Consider the following 19,870-nt stretch of genomic DNA (forward strand, 5'->3'; position numbering starts at 1 on the left):
CAGCTATTTCTTCAGTGTTTGTATTGTTGACTGAGATGCAATAGTATCACAGATGTCACAAGTGCCTAAGACGTGTTAGGGCTTACAATCCATCTCTCTGAGGCTAATGCAGAATTGATTCCCAGTGTAATTTTAAAATATCCCATGCAACATGGTGTCAACCACTTCCCTTGAGAGTCAATTCCACAGCCTGATAGTCCTTTCTGACATGAAGAGCTAGGCTGAATCTTCCCTTTTTCATTTTCATCCCCTTACACCTAGCTATACCTTGCCTATGCATTGCACTAAAAAAAATTCCTTTCTACTGAGAAAAATATTTGCCTAAATCCTTAAAATATTTGCTCTCTGCCATCGTGTCTCTTCACACCTTCATTATTTCGAACCTCAACCAGATGTATTAGTTCTTTTAACTTTTCCCATTGATTTTCTTTGTTGCTTTTCTTGGAAATCTCTCCAATTTTTCTAGCAGATCAAAAGAAGGAAATCAGAATGAGATTGAGAAGGGGTATTTTCATGGCTCAGGATACATCTAAATCCTTCCAGGTTTCTCTCACTGCATTTCTGTCTTGCCCATGAAGATTCTATTAGAGAAAAAAAACCTGCATTTAGAACATAGTGAATTCTCCCTGGGTTAAACACACCCAATAGATTATCATAATTTTATTCCCTGTGCCCCATCTACATTCCACAAAGTTTTGATGTAAAGAGGAAGAATTATTCTAGTTCAAAACTGAAAATCTTTAGTTTTCAGCCAAAATCACTGGGTTTTTAAGTTTTCTATTTTCTTATTTTATTAAAGGAAAGCAGACACTCTCTCTGCAAAATATTTTGCCAAAATATTTAATCAAAAATTAAATTTCCCACTGAAAAAAGTCTAAATAGAAAATTGTCAACCAGCCCTAATCTACCCCAGACCTATGCAACACTTAAACACAACAAAATGGGACGTAAAGGGTACATGGTGGAGATTTCCTCCTCTATTAGGAAAAGAAGTAGATTTTAACTAAATGGAGTATATATTCTGAGGCAAGAATTGGTGAACCTACTTCTGGTAGAAAGACATCGTTTCATCATTGGCTACATGGCAATGAAGTGTCAAAGGCAGATGTGTGTATTTAGATCAGGTTTATGACTTTGGGGCTCTCTTTGTGAGGTGTCCCCCAGCGCAAATTAAAATAAAATGCTGTGGGTTTATTTTTCTCCCCTCCATGGATGAATGTTTTGGAGTACACTATACAATTTATTTTCCTCATAGGTATGGATGGTTAGAAGTTACTTTAGCTCTTTGCATAATGTCAAGCGATTTAAGGTCTGTAGATACTCACACAAAATTAATTTAATCATGCTATTGTATGAGTGGTTTCCATCATATACTGTCTCCAGCAGCCTGCTTATTACACCCCAGCCAGACTGTTATCCACCTGCCTTGGTTCCTAGTGGCCACATGACTCCAAACTCAGTCCCAGTCCCGCAGTTCCCCAAACCAACATGCTCTGCAATGTCCAGCCCTTTCCTGGACCATTCAGAGGGATAATATCATTAGTGTGCTCCTTTCAAGAATCAATACCCAGCAACATTAACTGGCATTAACAATCACTTTGAGTCCAACACAGCACTGGGTTGGTTTAGATTAAAAGTAAAATAGGTTTATTAATGAAAGGAGATGGTATCACTTCACAGCCTACGTAGAAGGACTCAAATAAGAAAGGTTTAGAAACAAAAGAAAAAAATGTATACTTCCTAATTCTAAAATGTTGACAAGCTGTTTACAATGTTCTAAATGTTTAGATATCAGGCAAGGTTCCTATCATAAAACTGCTTCAATTAAGATGTCTTAACAGCCCTCTGCTCAGGCACTCTCCCCAAAGACAAAGGGCTCGATTTCTTTGTCTGGTTAGGTGAAAGATAACAAGGCATTCTTTGCCCCTCTCTCTTTCAGTCCAGGGGACCATTGACATAGATTCTTCTGAAGCTCACCCCCACCCCCAAACTTCAGAGCCATGCTCATGTACCCGCACTTTCCTGTAGATTGTGTCTACAAGTGTCTTTCCTATCTTTGTTCCTCAGGCTGGGGATCAGCATGGGGATCACCACCGTGTGGGACACTGAGGCCCATTTTTCCTGGTCCAGGGAGGAGACTGGTATCGGTCTCAGGTACATGAAGATGATTGTCCCAAAAAACAAAGACTCCTGTGAAGTGAGAAGCGCAAGTGAGGAATCTGTCAGCAGTTTCCAAGGTCTATGTCAAGTTTCCGAAGGTATTCCTGTGTCTCTGCTGGATATCAAACAAGTAAGATGTTTTGCCAACTGGGCCTCTCTGCAGTTGGATAGAACAGGTGGATGAAATGTGGGACTTTCAAGACCCAGCTGTCAAGAAGTGTCCCAGCTTAGCTAAAGGCACATCTAGTATCTGGTAGATAGCTATAGAGGCTTTTCAGGCTGTTATCCTGTGTCAGCCAAGGAACTGGACATCTTTACCCTAGGAGGAGCTGAGCCTATAAACATAGCTCTCTCAGGCTCTCCTTAAGACACCTTCTGCTCAAATTCATGGCTCGTGGTGTTAGCCTTGTTGGCACCTTCCATCGCTGCTCAATTGCCTATCTGGGTCCAGGGAACTCCAATTGTATGCTGCCATATGTGGCCATATTCAGTCTATAACGCAGAAGCGATCTTGCTATTTACATAAGATTTCATTCTTCGTGCAGTTGACTCTTTAAAGGTAGTTCCAGTCTGCAGTCACAGATGCAGTCTTTTTTAATAGTACCTTCACTCCCGATCACCGTATTATGTGCTGGTTACTAAATAGCGCGCCTGCATAGTTATTCCTCCCCAAAGATGCTACCAGTAGCTCTGCATAGACAGACATTGCACTGTGGACTCATCTGAGAGCCTATCAGCTTTGTCCAGGAGGGTTAAGGGGAAAACAGCTTCCTCTTCCATGCTCACTTGTTTGAGTTGTCTGTAACTATGTCAGACATAGTTATTGTCACACCTAACAGAATCATTAGAGGCATTGCAGCTAATGAGTTGGTCACCAAGACGTGAGTTAAACCATCCCAGTAGCTGTTTACATTTTTTTCTTGCCTTTGCTTTCTGCATTGTCAATAGAGCTGATGTGATTGCACAATTTACATGGAAAATTGCAAGACTCGGAATCAAAGGTTGAAACACCACAAAGAATATCCTGCCTCCAAAAAATAATATTCTGAAAACTCAAAACTAGGTTAGATAATGTAAAAAAAAAAATTTCATTCTGAGAATGCTGACATAATGCAATATAAATTCAAGACAAACTATTAAATATGTATAAATATCATATGAAAGTTGAAACAAAATGAATTAAAATGATCTAGTCAGAATGTTTTTAACTTTACCTTACCTAGAGGAAATGTTTGACATCAAAATAAAATGAAAAGGACTAAATTCTTCATTATCATTTTTCCAGGGCAAATTGATGTGTTCCACTGAAATGTTTCAGTTAAGAAAGCTACATGTTTCTATGGAAAACTTTGATCTAAAAAAGTGACCAGTCTAGTTATTAGCGAATGTAATCATTTCTAAGTCCCACATATAGTCTCAGAAATCCAAAAACAGCTGTCATGCCCCTACCTCTGCACTCTGCCTCTGAACGAAGCTGTGGTCCAGAGACAACCGCTAGTGCTGAGCCATCCTGGACTTTGGATTGGACCCGGGCTCGAATGAAGCCCAAACAAAAGGTCAGATTCTCAGTTTCGCCCTCCCAGCCTAATAGTAGAGATTCTGGTTATCTTCTAAGCTCTGCCTCGTTGGGCCATCTCTTCTTGACGCTATTCCCCACCTGGATGTCATGTATGAATGATTGCTCTTTGCTCTGGATCTGCCACGTCTAGCTAGCAGCAGAGTTGCCTGTCTCATGTATGGTTGTTCCTACAAACACTGTGCTGTCTGAGCTTACTGGGTGCAGCTAGATGGACTTGTGTTGGAGCTATGGTGATTTACACCTGCTGAAGCTTTCGTTCAAGATGTGCAAATGCAGACACCTCGGAGACTTACAGTCACCTCCCTGCTCTACGATACAAGGCCTTTGCACTTCCAGCAGAAAACTCCATTGACAATTTTGCGGCCATCTCTCATTTTAAATGCATATTCTTCAGCTGCTTTTCATCCTTGTCTCCATCCAGTCCCTTGGCACTGCTTCTATCTTTAGCCAATGTTTGAACTGAAATCTAAAGTGACATTTCATGGGGCACTTGTACAAAGATTTTACTAAATCAAAATTCATTATGGCTGCCACTTTTCCTTCTTCCAGGAAGGACCCAATCTCGCAGTCAGGTCCTTTCAGCTGATCGTTCTTCCCTCAAAGTACGGCAAGTATCTACCTGTGTGGATACTATTGCAGGATTGCAACCTAGTTTTGTAAGATGAAAATTAAAAAATCAGTTTTGCTGGCTAGATCTTCACTCACTAGACCTTGGAGTCTGTGGCAAGACATAAGGTGGAAATTTTGCTTATCATGGGAATAGTGGAATAAAAGGCAAAAAAGGGGATGTTTTTAATAGATTTGCACAAAGCTCATTTCTGGAGAGGAGACAAGACAAGGGCCACCTTCAAAAGGAATTGGAGGGTTGAGGAGACTTTGCATGCCATGCCTGCTCTAGAGTCCACTCTAGGAATAGAACAGTGTAGCACTGTGGTCGTGAAACACCACCCATGTGCCTCAGCGGGTGTTGGAGGGGGGGGGGGAACTTGATGGAACTGGCAGGGTTATAGGACAGTTTCAGCAATGAGGGAGGGAGACACTCAGTGAGGGACACCATATAGCTCCTCCCATCCAGAAGTCTCTGACACCTGTTGGACAGTTGGTGGGGGGGGGGGGGGTGTGGAAGGTCCTGAATGGCCAGCATTCCCAGTCTCCCAGGATTTAACCTGTAGCAGGGACCATGTGGCGTCACTTTTGGTTCCATTCCAACAGCCCAATCCTCCCCACCCTGAACTAGGAATGGAAACACAGCCTGACAGATGCTGTGGGTCTAGCCCATCACTTATATAGGGGCCAGGAAGGAATTTTTTCTCTCATGGGCCAATTGGCAGAGGACTTAGAAGATATGGCCTTCCTTGCATCACTCTCAAGCTGCACTGTATGCATCCGATGAAGTGAGCTGTAGTTCACGAAAGCTTATGCGCTAATACCTTTTTTACTCTTAAAGGTGCCACAAGTCTTCCTGTTCTTTTTTTAAGCTGCAGTGGGTTAAGTGGGAATGATCTTAATACCTAACACAGCTATTTGGATTGAGCTGTTAATTTTTTGGAATTTGCAGCTGGTCTGCAATGTGATTAAAGCTATAAAATCAACAATTCCCAAGGGGAAAGACCTGGGATTTTGGTGATGAGTTTTAGGCTCATGGGATAGGGTGTGACCTTGTGAGCCAAGGCCAGACCTTGTGGCCGTTGTAGGAAGAGGTCCCCACCCTTGAGTCCTTGGGGGTAGGGGGAGGTGATCAGAGGAGAGTGTACTCCAGATTATAGAGTAAGAAGCCCTGTAACCCCCACACGGGAACCGATAAAATGCCTGGTGTAGAAGATGGGTGATGGGCAGCTAGAATTTAAGTTTAATAAAACTTAATTCCATGCGTGTCTGTTCTCATTAGCCCTCAGTGTCTGCATCAATTTCCAGTGCAGGTGTTATTCTGTGCAGTTGTGATGGGTTCCCCGGGTGCAACCTGAGACTGTGGGACTGCTGTGCTCACTTAACTCTCTCCAGCCTGGGCTGTCTCTCTCACAATGCCTTTGCTAATGACAAGGGGCAACCCGCCCCTTCCCCCACAAGCAATGTAATCACTCAGCACAACAGCATGTGCAGTCCTACACCCAGCTAGATTGCATGAATGCTCCCATAGCCACACATGAATCACACAGGGAAAGGCACTAGCCAAATCTCCCCACCTCCAAACACTGTACCTCAGGAATACACCATGGTGCACTGCTCAAGATTAGCAGTGCACATTTATTAATTGGTTCACTGCTTCATCAATGGAAAGTGGATATACACTAGCCTTTGCAAACCTGAGCAGATTACTGAACACTTCCGGCAAACTCACTGGTAAATACAAATAGCAAAACAAATGTATTGACTACAAAAGATAGATTTTAAGTGATTATAAGTGATAGACAAAAAGTCAGAGTTAGTTAGCAAAAACAAAATAAACTATAAGTACGCAGTCTAACTCTCAACCCTATTAGACTGGGCAACATCTAGATTAAGAAGTTTTTCTCACGCTGTTGGATATTGCAGTTCATAGTACACAGATTTCACCCTTGAAACCTTGATCGGTCTCTTCTGTTGGAGTCTTAAGTCTTCTTAGTGTCCTTGTTGCTTGTAGCATGTGTGGGGGCAGGAGAAAGACCAAGCATGGGGTTCTGTGCTCTGTTTTCTACCCTCAATACCATGTGCTTGGAGAACATAAGTCCAGGCATGTCTGATGGGCATTGCTGAGTCCCCAAGGTTGAGCAATTTCCTTGGTGTGGCTTCATGCAAGTGAGTGATTGAATTGTAGCTCCCTTGCTGGACAATGGCTATTGATGGGCTGTTTGACACCCTGCCTGGGCATTGGTTACTTTCCTTTCTATTGTCTCTGAGGAGCGAATATCTGCCTGATTCCCCAATTTACACATGTTTTAGTGACAACTCTACAACACAATTTTCATAACTTCATATACACTAATGATATACATATATGGATAAAAAGGGCTTTTAGCAGGTCATAACCTTTTCCCTGGTACCTAACACAGCCTGCTTTATATGCAATGTCACAATTGTATATAAATGATGAATATGGGGGTTACAGGGTGCTCCCTTAAGGTACAGAATGTCACAACAGTATTTTATTTCCTTTTGCAAAGCCATTTTCTGATGATTCTCTGTCTAAACTTCTGTTTTAGGACTAGGCTATCCTGCATCTCTCTATCTGGACAGAAGCAGTGACTTCTGCATCCCCAGAGAGAAGATAGTCATCTGAGTTATCTCTTTGAAGAACCTGAAGGTCTACAAACCCACTGCACTATTGAGTTTACCAGGGAGAAGATTGTACTAAATACTCTACAGCTATTTAATGATTTCTATCTATACTGCATATGCCAAGAGTGTACACCATAGAAAAGGTCACAGAAAACTCCATCCAGGTGAGCGAATTCATTTTTACAGGACTCACAGATCATCCGGTGATTCTGGTCACCCCCTTTGTGGTGTTTCTAGGGATCCAGCTCACCACCTTGATGGGGAATCTTGGGATGACCATGGTTATCAGGATTGACCCTGGACTTAACATCGCCATGTATTTCCTTAGTAATTTGGCTTTTGTAGATCTATGCTATTCCACATTCGTCACTCCAGAGACTGATACTTCAGCAGAGCGAAAAGCCATTCTTTACACTGGATGTTTGGCTCAGATTTTGGGGTAGGGTAACTTTGTGGTTACAGAGTATTACTGCCTAGGTAAGGTGGTGTACGATCATTACGTGGCCCTCTGTAACCTGCTGAGGATATTCAGTCATCATGCGCCGACAACTCTGTGTCCAACTCGTGCTCTGGTCATTCCTAAGTGGGAGTGTAATAAGAATGGCACAAACAATGGGCATTTGACAATTATCCTTCTGTGATATCTACCTAATGTTGTCACTCTCCAACTCCGACACCATCATCCATAACATTATTTTACTTGTTTTTGGCTTTTTTGATAGGGGTGTTCAGCAGCCTGACTATCCTCATCTTTCACCTTCTCATCCTCTCCACCATACTGAGCATCTGTTCCACCTAGAGTAAATACAAAGCCATCGCCACCTGCGCTTCCTCACTGAGGAAAGCGCTTCCTCACTGTTGTGAGCATCTTCTGTGGGACTGGGCTTCTTTGTTAATTTAAAGCTCAGGTTAAACTACTGCCAGGCTGAAGATAGGGTAGTCTGTGTTCTACACTGTGGTAACCCCCATGTTAAACCCCCTTATCTATAGCTTGACGAACAAGGAGGTGAAATGCGCCCTGAGGCAGGTTATAGACAAGCAGGGCCTTTCACGGGAATGGGAAAGCAAGCAGGGACACAACCCCTTCAATAACCATCGGTCACTACCCCCAGCTTGGGATGGTAAATGCTGAGCTAAAAAATAAAGGGTTTATATCTCATAACTGCCCCCTTGTGCCACTGTGACAGAATGCACCCGTGTATTCACAGCCTACACACTACTGTAATAATCTTTGTACAAAGTATGCCATGTAATGTATCATTTGAAAACATAATTTGCTGATCAGTATTGTCCTGATAAAATACACGTGGCCACATTGTGTGTGACGTTATAAGATTCCACTTGTGATACAGCATGGCCAGAGGGCAGCAGGAGAGTGTTAGAAGGGAGCTGTGTTAGTCTGTATTCGCAAAAAAGAAAAGGAGTACTTGCATTCGGTGGAAAATACAGTGGGGAGATTTATATACACACCTCCCTGCTGTATTTTCCACTGAATGCATCCGATGAAGTGAGCTGTAGCTCACGAAAGCTTATGCTCTAATAAATGTGTTAGTCTCTAAGGTGCCACAAGTACTCCTTTTCTTTTTGCGAATACAGACTAACATGGCTGCTACTCTGAAACCTGTTGTTATGCAAGGCACTGAATTTAGCCATATGGAGTAGAAATCTATCAACTTCATGAAAAAACTTGTATAGATACAGACAGACATCATCTTCCTCTCGAAATGCAAACAGATGGACATCATACCAAAAGGACTGAAGGTAAAAAATCCATTACAATCTACAGCCCACACAGAGGTGTGTATATAAATTTCCCCACTGTATTTTCCACCGAATGCATCCGCTGAAGTGAGCTGTAGCTCACGAAAGCTTATGCTCAAATAAATTTGTTAGCCTCTAAGGTGCCACAAGTACTCCTTTTTCTTTTTGCGAATACAGACTAACACCGCTGCTACTCTGAAACCTGATTTCTGCTATGACACCCTAGGTTTTTTGACAGTTTGTAGCAAAAGAAGACCCACCCCCAAAACCAGAGGGGATTGAGAGAAGATCAACTTTTACCAACTCCTCAAGTTGAGAGCTAGTGTCCGGCAGCCAAATGTGGTTGGTTAATGTTAAATTACAAAAAGTGTTAACATTTTCTTTTGTAAGGGAACATCAGCTCTAGTAAGATTAGTGTAAGGCAATCAGCAAAGTCCTGGGAAACTCAGAGCTCTTTTTAAAAAAAGGAGTAAGACTCTAGCTCTTTCCTTTTCAGCTATGCAGCTTTTTGAACTTATTAGTCAGGAGACTTGTCAGTGGTTAATTGGCATATTCCATACCAAATAAGGCTGAGATGAAGGATACTAATTCAGCTCTTATTCAGCTGCTAGTATTAATTCTTTCTTCTTTAGGTGTCTGCATTTGCAGACAAATGTGACTACGGAATGTGTCTGGGGCTCACTTCCAGTTTATGTCTTATGTCCCTCAAAGCTCTTTTCAGGGTTTCAGCTGGCCGCTGGCAAGGGTCAGTAAGGGTTCCACCCATCCCTGAATGTATTCTGTTCCCCCTCCCCCCGCCCACAGACTTTTTCAGGATCATCTGTATTAGTATTCCCCCCCCACACACACACACGGTCCTTCTTCATGACAGGTTTCAGAGTAGCAGCCGTGTTAGTCTGTATTCGCAAAAAGAAAAGGAGTACTTGTGGCACCCTAGAGACTAACAAGTTTATTAGAGCATAAGCTTTCGTGAGCTACAGCTCACTTCATCGGATGCATTTGGTGGGAAAAAAAAAAAGTCCTTCTTAAGCATCTGAATCAGTAGGAGCATTGCCAGCAGATCAAGGGAATTGATTATTCCCCTCTATTTGGCACTGGTGAAGCCACATTTGGAGTACTATCCCCCCCCACTACAGAAGGCATGTGGACAAATTGGAGAGAGTTCAGCAGAAGGCAATAAAAATGTTTAGGGGACTGGGGCACATGACTTACGAGGAGAGGCTGAGGGAACTGGGATTGTTTAGTCTGCAGAAGAGAAGAGTAAGGGGGATTTGATAGCAGCCTGAAGGGGGGTTCCAAAGAGGATGGAGCTCAGCCATTCTCAATGGTGGCAGATGACAGAACAAGGAGCAATGGCCTCAAGTTGCAGTGGGAGAGGTCTAGGTTGGATAGTAGGAAACACTATTTCACTAGGAAGGTGGTGAAGCACTGGAAGGGGTTGCCTAGGGAGGTGGTGGAATCTCCATCCTTAGAGATTTGTAAGGCCCAGCTTGACAAAGCCCTGACTGGGATGATTTAATTGGTGTTGGTCCTGCTTTGAGCAGGGGGTTGGATTAGATGACCTCCTGAGGTCCCTTCCAACCCTAATCTTCTATGATAATGGGTCATTCACTGGATTTCATTTGTCACTGAGTCACCGGGCCAATGCTCTGGAACTACTCAATATGAAGCCAGTCAGGACTCTGAACATGCTACATGCCTCCTCTCTCTGAGCATGCTGTCATCAGAGCAAGAAGCTTACACAGTTTCGACCTTCCAGGGTCTGACCTCAGAGCATTCAGCAGTGAGTCTGGCTGGGCTCCTGGGGAAGCCAGAGGGCCCTGAACCCCAACTCCAAGTCAGACATGACTCTCAGCCAGCCAGTAAAACAGAAGGTTTATTAGTTGACAGGAACACAGCATAGGACACAATTTGTTAGCATAGAAATAAGTGACTTTCAGCCAAGTCCATCTTGGGGGAATCCTGGGCCAGACATCCTGGACTCCCCCTCTTCCAGTCCCACACAGCAGACTGCCCAACTTCCAGCAACCCAAACTCAGACACCGCCTTTGCTTCTCTTCCTGGTCTTTGTCTCGCTTCCTGGGCAAAGAGTCACCTGGTTGTCATCTGGTTGCATCCCCCTCCTGGGTCTCAAGTTACGAAGGCCACCGGCCATAGCATACATGCAGGCAACTGGAGCAGCCTCACCTGCCCCAGAGGGTCTCAGCCAAAGTCACACATCCCTAATCCCACCACTGAGGCATTGGTGCAGCACACAGGGAAACAGAGGCGCACACACAGTAGTCATGCAAAACAGTACAATTCCATAGGCTCAACAGTAAGACTCGCATACAACATAACAAGGGAAAATCCCCACTTCATCACACGATTCACAACCATTGTCTTTCCTAATGCATTGAAAGAATCACCTGCTATCATTCTATCCCCAGAAGCTCTGCTTTATGAGAGACCCATACTACAGAACCATCTGTGGGCAGTTTAACTAAAATGTGCTTCACTGATATTACATAAATCACATTGTATATAAATGGAAAGCTAGATAGTTTGGAGCTCTGCAAGCTACGTGTTAGTGGCAATAAGCTTTGCCTCTCCATCACTTGTAATAATAATTGTTTCCAAAGGGGCAGAGCAAAATGTTACATATGAAGAACTCTCAAAGATTCAAAGTTTCATATTCATATATATACACATTTAACAGATCCTCACAATGTGCACATGCCTAAATGTTCATAAGAAAATAATGCGAAATTATTACCATTAGTAGTATTGCAACTTTGCCTAGTGGTCCCAACTGTGATCAGTACCCCATGTGCTTGGTGCTGTACAAATACATAGTAAGAGACAGTTCCCTGACCTAAAGAGGTTACAGCCTAAACTGGCAAAAGTTGGGAGGGGAAATAGAGGTTTAAAGTGTCTTAAACTTGTCCCCTCACTAGTCTTCTCTTTTCAAGGAGTTGAAAGAGCCACCTGCTATAATTCTCTCCATAGAATCTCTGCTTCGAGAGAGGCCCGTATTACACACACATTAGACTAAAATGTTCTGCACTAACATGACATAAATTGCATGGTACATAAATGGAAAGCTGGATGGTTCGGAATTCTGTTTTCTACATATAAGATGCCATAAGCTGAGTTTCATACTCATATATATGCATTTAACAGACCTTCAGAGCTTCCACATTCCTAAATATGCAGGGAAAGCTAAGGCAGAATTATTAGCATAGTTTTGCAGCTTTGCCTACTTGTATCAACTGAAATCGGGACCCCATGTGCTAGAGGAGATGGTATACAAGCATATAGAAACAAACAGTCTCTGTCCTAAAGATATAATCGGCTAAATTGGAAAAAGATAGGAAGTGAAAGAGAGGTTCAGAGAAAGGAGGTGACTGACCCAAAGTCATATTGTGACAGAATCAAGATTAGCATCCATGTTATCTGAGCAAGTCTAAAGCCTTAGCCCTGGGGCCATACTGCTGCAGTGCAACAAGGACTACAGGAATAGTAATAAATAAATAAATTAAATAAAGATAATAAATAGTCAAATTGAAATTAGATGTAAAATTTGGAAAGGGTTTCATCTCTTTCCCTCAGCCTTAAAAATAGCAAGCCTTCATATTAAAATAGAACAGCAATAGCAAGATTCATTGGAAATCACTGGGAATTTTCAAGGAAGAACTGAACCCCCATGATATTAATTTTTTTTTTTTAAATTCCAAGTGCCTTTGCAAGATCTGTTCATGGGGGAGCAGGGAGGGAAGTACCCTCTCTTCTGCTTACACAGCCAAAAAAATGATCCATCATGAGAGCTAAGTAGTGTTAGTCATTTCTATGGCAACAAGATGTTATGTCACAAAACCATGATTGTGACATTACTGCCAGATCAAGGAGACAGAGAAGCAAATATATAACTTCAAACTATGACACTAACATAACATTCATTATGAAGTAATCCTCTTTTTTGATGAGTGAACTGTTCACGAAAACAATCCTGAGTTTCTTTGGACATATTTGTAATTCTGAAGTATTTGTGAAAATGTTCAGAGGGCCCATTTTCATTTTTTGCTTGTCACAAACAGGTCACGTTGACTCTTCCATCTTTGTGATTGGATTCAGCATACTGTTGGTCTGATAATCCCTTCCCAACTCTATATGGGATGTCTGGCGGGCTTCAGTAAACTCACCATGTGCCAATTGTGACTGCCATCAAGGAAGGTGCTGTGGAAGCCTCTTCCAGATGGAGGCCAGGGAAACTAAGGGAGGAACCTATACTGACTCAGAGAACTTGATCAGCAACCATTTTCCTTCATAGGCTGAGGATGATCTTACCCCATACACAATGTGTCAAGTCAACTGGGATCTGATTGAATCGTCCTGCTAAACTGCAATATTTGGTTCCCAAAGTGTATTCCCTAGGATTGCTAATTCCAGACCATTCTTTGCAGCAAGTTCCACTAATCGGCCTTCTGCAGTCAGTAGCAACATTCAGCCTGCACTCACCCTAATCTGGTGGCACTGCTGCTGTGTTTCTCTTACTGACCATCCTGGTAAGCCGTGCTTTGCTTTCCTCCTCTGTGAAAAGCAGTAGAGTAGCAATTTTTCTCTTCAACTCCTCCATAGCTAACTCCAGCTGCCCCCTTGTTGTCCCTGCTCCAGCCATCTAGTTTGCCCTACCTCATAACATAGAATTATGTTGAGGTTGAGAGGTGTTGCCAACTCACAGCCTGCTTCTAGGAAGACAACAGAGGCTAAAGAAACAGAAGTGACTGAGGCAGCGTCTGTGGCAAGAGCAGTTATCTAAGAAGCTTCAACACTTTCACTTGGCCGCCCTGCGTTAACTCTTATACTGTATCTCCATAGGACTTGCCCAGTACTGTGAGGCCATGAGGCGGGGGGGCCATCCAGAGGAGTTGGACTGAAGTACTATACCCCATGCTGCTTCTGGGGCTGACATCACAAGCATTGGTGGAAGAGAAAAGCACAGAACCCACATGTCAAGATGGTGGAGAGGGTGAAAGAATCTGCTGCCCCTTGCACTGAATGGATGTAAGGCCCAGAATGGCTCTTTGTGGCATCCCTAAGCAAATAACCCAGCCAAACCACTATTCATGTTTGGCTGGTTGGTTTCCCTGACTCAGTTGTCAAGGAAACATGTTTGCATTGTGAGTGGGGACGGAATGATGAGTCTCAGGTATTATGGAAATCCTTTTGGCACTAGGGTATTATGAGATAGAAGCGAGCCTTAGTTGCCCTGGAAACACCCTGGTTGTTAGGAGATATGGAGAGGGCACAGCCCTGACCTTCCATCTTCTCCTTGGAGAATGGGGATGGAGCTGCTGTAACTCAGTCCCTCCATACTGGCTGATTTTTCTGGATTCAAATGATGTAGAAATGACATGAGTGATCTCTACTTGATCATGGCTGCCAGTGCCCTTTTTTCTCAATACCACCTAACCTCAAACACATGATCATTGCCCAAATATGTTTTAAGAACTGCCCAATGGTGTGTTGAGACATAGAAAAATATATAAAGTAACTGGACTGTTGAGAAAAAACTTACTACCACCTGACAACAATCAACAGCACTGCGGCCAACAAGATTGAGAGAGTGTGCAGCACATGGTATGAATATGGCATATTTGTTCTGTTCTAAAAGCTTCTTCTGCATTCCTTGATAACACCCTGACATGTTGGCAGCGTTCTCATAAGATTGACCTCTGCACTTTGAGAAATCTATTTTGCAAACTTGGCACAGATAATGCAGTACTTGATTTGCCATTTCTTCACCAGTGTGGCTTTTCAAATTGAGGAATGTTATAAATCGTTCAACTGGTTTTCCATCTGTGGGAGACACATATCTAAGAACAATACTGAATTGATCAATATGTGAAAGATCAGGCGTAGAGTCGACAGATAAACTGAAGTACCCAGCAGTAGTTATTTCATCCACAATAGCTGAACAAACTTTGTCACTCATTTGACCAATGAGTTCATCACATATTGTCTTGGATAAGTATGAGGGGTTACCTTTGCCAGCCATATTTTGAAATATGGCCTGCTAAAAATGGGTTAAACGGAGCCACAAGCTCCAACAATCCCAAGACATTTCCATTCTGCAATGATCCAAATGTGGTGTTTGATCCCAAAAAGGCAGACCACGTTCAGCTCATATTTGAATAACAGCTATAACACGCTGCAAGACATTTTGCCAGTATTCACGCTCCCCTTTAATGTGTTCTTCCCATTTTTGTTTCAATCCAAAGCCCTGTCTTTGATTTAAATATGTCAACATTGAATCTCTGTGTGTAGTCCTATTTTCATGTTGTTCAATTAAAACAGTATTCCGACAGTCACTAAATCCATCTGCAGCAAACCAGGATGTTGAAGGCTTATATGCAAAAAGTTTGCAGACAAAACAGTACACAGACCCTGTTGATGGTGAATACAGTAGCCATTCTCGAGCCATTCTCACCATTTGCTTTCATGCCAAAAAATATTTTTGATTTCTCAAATGGCCCAGTGTGGTGTTGACAGTCATTTGATCCACGATCTATCCAGTAAGCTACATCATCGGTACTGAAATCAACCCACATACCAGGATCTTTTCTCCTATTATTTACAGGGTGATCAGGTTCAGTCTCTGACACATCCACAGCTTCTAGAACAATGTCTGTTTTACCACCAGGAGTAGGATAATCAGTTACAGTCTCTGACACATCCACATGATCTGGAACAGTGTTTGTTTCACCAAAAGAAGGGTCAATCTCTGAAACACCTACAGGTTTTGGAATGATGTCTGTGCTACTGAGAGAAGATGTTGGTTCTGATGAATTCGCTTTGAAAAATGTCAGCTTTGGAAGATTTTGGAAAATTTCACTGGATTTTTGTTTCTTTTCTTCCGCCAGTTTACGTTTCTATGCTCCACTCAGTTGGTTACATTTGATCTTGCCTCTTATCTCAATTATCTGAACTTAAAAAAAAAAATTACACAATATATATTATATATAAGAAAGAAAAAATGAATCAAGTACGTATAACTCAGAAGAATACATCAATAATAAAACATAAATTTATTGCAATACATGACAGGATCTAATTTCCTCACATTATTTTGTTCTACATTAGTAGGACACCCCCTGATTTAGGTGGGATAAATAATAAAAAGAGAACAGAAAAACAGGGAAGAGTGTGTAGTGGATTATAAGGAAGTTTAACAAAGTTCTGATTTTTCCCATGATGACTACTTCGATGCTTTCTTTGAAATATCAATTATCAATTTTTTTTTAAAAAAGCTCTTTTTGGTGCCCCCTGCTTTGCTGGTGCCCTAAACACATGCTTAGTCTGCCTATTGGGTAATCCAGCCCTGGGAATATACTACGGAGTTAATGCAGGGCTGACCAAAGGAAGTTTTGTAGCTAGGCAGATTATTTCTTCTTCCATGAGCCTGATGTTCCCTGAATCCGTGTTATTTCTTCTGCCACCCTAGAAACAAGCTATGAGAGTGCAGCACCCCTCAATCCTGGGGGACGCTCTAAGTAGCAGTGGATATGTCAACAGACATTTTCTCAGAACTCTCATCAACCAGTGCAAGCAGGATGTCTCTGAGCACTGGTGCTTCAGACAATCCCAATTGCCCCAGTCCTGTCACAGGCCCTAACTCTGTGTAACAATTAAGCTACATTGTCATCTAGAGCAGAAATCCAAGTGCTGTTAAATCCCATCTACCAATGATTAAGGGGTTGATGCAAAAGTCACTGAAGTCAACAAGGTGATTTTCTATTGATGTTGGACATTGAATCAGGCCTTAACTGAATAGAACTAATTGCTGTTCACTCACAGTAATTCCTACAGGGCCTATTGGCCATTAACTGTCTTGTTGAGGTCCCCTTTCTAAGCACAGGTGCGAATTGAGGAACTTGACAGGACATCCTGTATTCTCTAGTTATGTAGGAAGGTGCCAGTGGAAGAAACCAGATAATAACACAATATTTTTAAGTTGTGAGTAAATATTAACCCTTTTAGTTTTTTCTTTCTGTATATTGGATTCATTTAGATATTAACTATTCTTTAGAATCTTTATCTTCAACAAAAAGTATGTTCAAATTCTAAGGCCCAGAATGCTTGTCCTTGATTGATAAGTGACCTTATTCAGGATTTTTATACATTAGGCTCTATTTAATAATTTGTGGCACCTTCATGTCTATAAATCTCCAGATAGTCTTGGAAACCATCTCAAACACACACACACACAGATTTTGGAAACTAATTTGGGAATATAGCAGATGTTTTCTGTTGGGGAATCAAGAGGGAAGAATGATTATGGGGTAAGAAGGACCCACTGAGAGATAACATCTTTAAGAATTGTTGGTCTTCTCAGGTGTAAATAATTATGCTTCCATACATAAATCAGGTAAATTGAGAATGTATAGAAATGATATCAGAATATATGTTTCTTTGGCAGAGAGGTTTTCTTTGACTAACACCCTATAAAATGACACTCAGATGGGAATTTAGTTGGGGAATGAAACTGTACATCCTACCAGATAGAGTGAAGGACAGACACAGGGCCAGTTTTGATATGACAACAGTGGTAATATATCTGTATCTTTCTGTATTCTATATAGTGCTGTAGTAATCTCTGATTAAATAATTCCAATTGAGCCTGTTATTTGACAATCTTGAGTCATCATTAACTCAGATATGTGACAAAGGTTCAAAGAAATCTACTGGCCATCACCTGGTAAAATGAGAAAGGTGAAGGGATTAAAATCTAATTGAAAGATAGATGTTGAAAATATTGAAAGGGAGTAACTCTCAAATCAAGTTTGAAAGTTTGCCTCAACGATGTTGTGATTTGGGTGTGTTATAAAAATAAAGGGAAGGGTAACCACCTTTCTGTATACAGTGCTATAAAATCCATCCTGGCCAGAGGCAAAATCCTTTCACCTCTAAAGGGTTAAGGAGCTAAGGTAACATCGTTGGCACCTGTCCCAAAATGACCAATGAAGGGACAAGATTCTTTCAAATCTGGAGGAGTGGGGGAAAGGCTTTTGTTTGTCTGATACCTTTGCCGGGAACAGATCAAGGATGCAAGCTCTCCAACTCCTGTAAAGTTAGTAAGTAATCTAGCTAGAAATTCGTTAGATTGCCTTCTGTTTTTTGGCTTGTAAAATTCGCTGTGCTGGAGGGAATCTGTATTCCTGTTTTTGTGTCTTTTTGTAACTTAAGGTTTTGCCCAGAGGGATTCTCTGTGTTTTGAATCTGATTACTCTGTAAGGTTGTCAAGGTTCCTTCCCCACTCTGAACTCTAGGGTACAGATGTGGGGACCTGCATGAAAACCTCCTAAGCTTACTTTTACCAGCTTAGGTTAAAACTTCCCCAAGGTATAAACTATTTTACCTTTTGCCCTTGGACTTTCGCTGCCACCACCAAATGTCTAACCAATTTTATTTTATTAGGAAAGAGCCCGTTTGGAAACGTCTTTCCCCCCAAAATCCTCACCAAAACCTTGCATCCGGCTTCCTGGGGAATGTCTGATAAAAATCCTCACCAATTTGCATAGGTGACCACAGACCCAAACCCTTGGATCTTAAGAACAATGAAAAAGCGTTCAGTTTCTTACAAGAAGAATTTTAATAGAAGAAAAAGTAAAAAGAATCACCTCTGTAAAATCAGGATGGTAAATACCTTACAGAGTAATTGGATTCAAAACATAGAGAATCCCTCTAGGGAAAACCTTAAGTTACAAGAAAGACACAAAGACAAGAATACTCATTCTATTCAGCACAGTCTAATTTCTCAGCCATTTAAACAAACAGAATCTAATGCATATCTAGCTAGATTACTTACTAAGTTCTAAGACTCCGTTCCCGTTCTGTCCCCGGCAAAAGCATCACACAGACCGAGAGAGGGGCTTTGTTTCTCCCTCCCTCCAGCTTTTGAAAGTATCTTGTCTCCTCATTGGTCATTGTGGTCAGGTGTCAGTGAGGTTATCCTAGCTTCTTAACCCTTTACAGGTGAAAGGGTTTTTCCTCTGACCAGGAGGGATTTTAAAGGTGTTTACCCTTCCCTTTATATTTATGACAGGCCCAATGAGATAGATCACTATTTCTGTGATGTGCACCTTTTGTTGAAACTGGCCTGCACTGACACTTTTATTGTTGGCATCATGGTGGTTGCCAATAGCGGGATGATTTCCCTGACATCTTCTGTTGTGCTGGTTGTACCCTATGTAGTCATCTTAGCCTCCCGGAGAAGCCACTCTTCCAAAGGGCGACTGAAAGCTCTCTCCACTTGTGCCTTCTACATCACTGTAGTATTTTTAAATTATGGGCCATGTATCTTCATCTACTTACGACTTTCCACCAGCTTCTCAGAGGATAAGATGGTCGCTGTGTTCTACACCATTATCACCCCCATGCTGAATCCCTTGAGCTACACCCTGAGAAATGAGGATGTGAAAAATGCCATGAGAAAATTATGGAGCAGAAAAGTGTCTTTGGGAGTAAAATGATGTTAGTTCTTCAGACTGGTGATAGAGGGGGAAATGCTAATATTTAGGAGAAATTTTAGGGAAATTTGTATCTCTACCTCTCAGTTCTTCAGTAAAAATTTCAGGTGTTTCCCTCTGACTGCAGAGCTGCAGATTGCCATCTTTCAGCTCCTTCTACAGTGGTTCTATTTTAATATGACTGTTTGTAAGATTATTGAAAAAAGTATCAAAGTTTTAAGAAGGTTTCTTTTTATTTTTTTACAAGAGTTATAAATTGTTGTGACTTAGGACACAAGAGCCACTAACCAACCAAGTCTAAGATGAATCTTTTCCTATGGGCAGCTTATTTTATACTTCTCCTCTAAGGCAGCTGATAGTGGCTACTGTCAGATATAAGATACAGGAGTAGATTGTCCACTGGACTGATCTGGTTCTGCAATCTGGGCAGAGGATGACAGAGAGATAGAGAGACCAAACCACATGTGACTGATCTTAGTAAGATTGCTTAGTGTACTAATGAGTGTTCAGATACCATTGGGATAGGGTTGTATGAGAACCTATATAGAATGGAAGAGATTCATAGATTATAAATCCAGAAACAACCATTGTGATTTTTAGATTATTA

The 19,870-nt window shown here is 41.8% G+C and overlaps 1 pseudogene; it reads left to right on the plus strand.

The window, feature by feature from the left end:
- Positions 1–6,924: 6,924 nt before the first annotated feature.
- On the plus strand, positions 6,925–19,266 carry LOC119856908 (annotated as a pseudogene).
- Positions 19,267–19,870: the final 604 nt, after the last annotated feature.

The sequence above is a fragment of the Dermochelys coriacea genome, chromosome 6 (genome assembly GCF_009764565.3).
Source record: "Dermochelys coriacea isolate rDerCor1 chromosome 6, rDerCor1.pri.v4, whole genome shotgun sequence".
Classification (NCBI taxonomy): domain Eukaryota; kingdom Metazoa; phylum Chordata; order Testudines; family Dermochelyidae; genus Dermochelys; species Dermochelys coriacea.